The sequence below is a fragment of the Parasteatoda tepidariorum genome, chromosome X2 (assembly GCF_043381705.1).
Source record: "Parasteatoda tepidariorum isolate YZ-2023 chromosome X2, CAS_Ptep_4.0, whole genome shotgun sequence".
Lineage (NCBI taxonomy): Eukaryota > Metazoa > Arthropoda > Arachnida > Araneae > Theridiidae > Parasteatoda > Parasteatoda tepidariorum.
In genome coordinates, this window is record NC_092215.1 from 38,732,992 (window position 1) to 38,735,575 (window position 2,584).

The window sequence follows — 2,584 nt, forward strand, 5'->3', positions numbered from 1 at the left end:
TATATATATATACAACAACAATAAAGACAAAGAGGATGAAAGAATGAAAGAATAGAGAGATTAACGAAGAAAATTAAGAAAAAAAATAAGAATAAGTTTTATTTACTGCGCATAAGTTGCAGTACATAGAACTTAAAAATATATAAAAAATATAAAGATATTTTTTAAAAATATTTCCTTTAAAAAATATTTAAAAATTTCCAAAATTTAAAATATATATATACATTTTTATATAAATTTTTATTTTTTAACAAATGTTTATGACATCTCTAAAATCATCAATATTAATTTTTTCAAATATTTGTTTCATTAAATGTTAATAATATTTCTAAAATCATCAATATGAACATTTTAAAATTAAAATTCAACCTTATGAATTAAAGACTTTGAATTATCCAATATTAATTACCTTACTCGCATCAAGCATTCGGGCCAATCCAAGGTAACTAAAATAACAAATCCAGCACGCCTCTGTACTTTAGTAAGAAAGCAACACAAAATGATTTCATCATCCTCGATTTACACTATTATTTTCATATTTTGCAATCTGGCAAACTCGTTACGAATATATTTTAAATCATTATTGAACGTTGACGGTAATTGGATGTACTATGAATTTGCTGCTCGCTTTATACATTACATTTTGCGTTTTATCCTGTATTTTCTTGAGTTTTTATTTTCTATTTTTAGCTTAATTTGTAATATTTTGCATTATTTGCTTAATTTGATCTTCTTCCGTTTCAATTTTCTTTGTTCCTCACACTAATGTTTTGATAGATTTTGCTTCAGCTATAATATATCTATCTATCTATCTATCTATATATATATATATATATATTGAATAAGTAAATATAGAGAAGGTAAAGGTACTTCAGAATATTTTTATGCGTTTTGTCCAGAAATCTTAGTTTCATTTTGTATTTAAAACAACAAATAAAATCTTTGGTAAATCTTTTTTTAAAAAGAAAGAAGTGTGTCAAAATGCAATGATGGATAATTTAATACCATTATTGATTTTAAAAACATTCGAAATCCGGTAATACGATTTGTGCAATCATTTTAAGATGTTTTAATCAAGTTAAAAGCATTATCAATTATTTCTAGAAGAAAGTTTTAAAGGTTTGTTAGATTACATATTTGAAACTTTTGTCAACGTTATGTAGTAAGAAAAATTTTATCATTCATTTTACCCTTTCAATTTATAGTTCAGATTATTGAGCAAAAGAGTTTCAATTTTGATATTTGTTAAAATGTTATGCAAGAATAATAAAGTTAAAGAATATTTTAATTTTTAGTTCTTTCTTTGGTTAGTAAAATTAAAAATAATCATGAAAACCATACATAGTAATTATAAAATTTTATTAATGTCTTGAAAAAAGAAAAGGAAAGAAAAGAAAAGGAAATTTTAAAAAAAATTCGCTTCAAACTTATAGCTAGTCCTAATATTTAAACCCTAGAAAAACTGGAGATTGCTGTATGCTTTGTTAGAAGTTTTATTCTAAATTTATGGTAAAATAACCGACAGAAGTCTGTTCATCTAATGTACTGTAAAGGAATTTTTTTACCTTTGCAGTTATGAAACCCTTTTTTAACTACTATGATTAACTACTGATTTAATATTATTTTGACTAACTATGAATACGAAATTATACTTTTTTTAACCATTTATAAAAGCATTGTTTCAAAGACGGGAGAAAGAATTTTAACTGGACATTAAAGACAGTTTAGCAGCTTTTCGGTTCTGCTTCCTAGTATGAATGAGAGTATCGTATTTTAATAATCCAGGGTCACAAATTAAGGAGTGAAGGATTCCGGAAACTCTTAATGCGTTGAAGAGAATATTGGTTAAAGCTGGGATTCGAATTCCTCCGTTCTGTCGGTCATAAAATTGACAATTTAGACTTCTGGGCTAAAATATTTTTTTTTAATGGCGGGCACTTGGAACTATTGTCCATTGGCCACAGAAAGTGCCAGAACTGCTAACTCTCTTTTCGTTACCCAGTGGCCACTTTTGGCGAAGCCTCGGGGGTGGAGCAGTGTCACCCACGTCGCACTACCACAACCCGTTTATAAGGCGGGTCACATTCACACACAAAGAAGAAAGGGCATAGCACACAGATAGAGAGAAAGAAGCATCCATGCCTTGCCCGGGATTCGAACCCAGAACCTTTCTGATGCAAGGACAGTTCCCTGCCCCCTACACAGGCCGGTCGGCTCGACTAAAACATGTATGTACACATCTGCAAGGAACAATGTGATTTCTTCAGGTGGGTGTAGTTGGTGTGATGAATTTCTGGTTGCTTAAAGCATTAATTAATAGTAGTAAGTAGACAGTTTTTCTCACAGTTAAGAGTTTAAATATCATCCTACGGTTATTTGACTGTTTTGTTTAATTATGGTATAATTACACTCAAATCAATTAATGTTCAACGATTTTTTTCGAGAAATTTTTGACAGTGTACATAGAAAGACAGAAGGAGCTAATTTTGTCATTCTCAAATTTTTCGTGTGTAGATCAATTGGACACTTGAAATCTTAAAATAAAACAATAATTATTTTAATAAAAAAATACATTATAGACTTA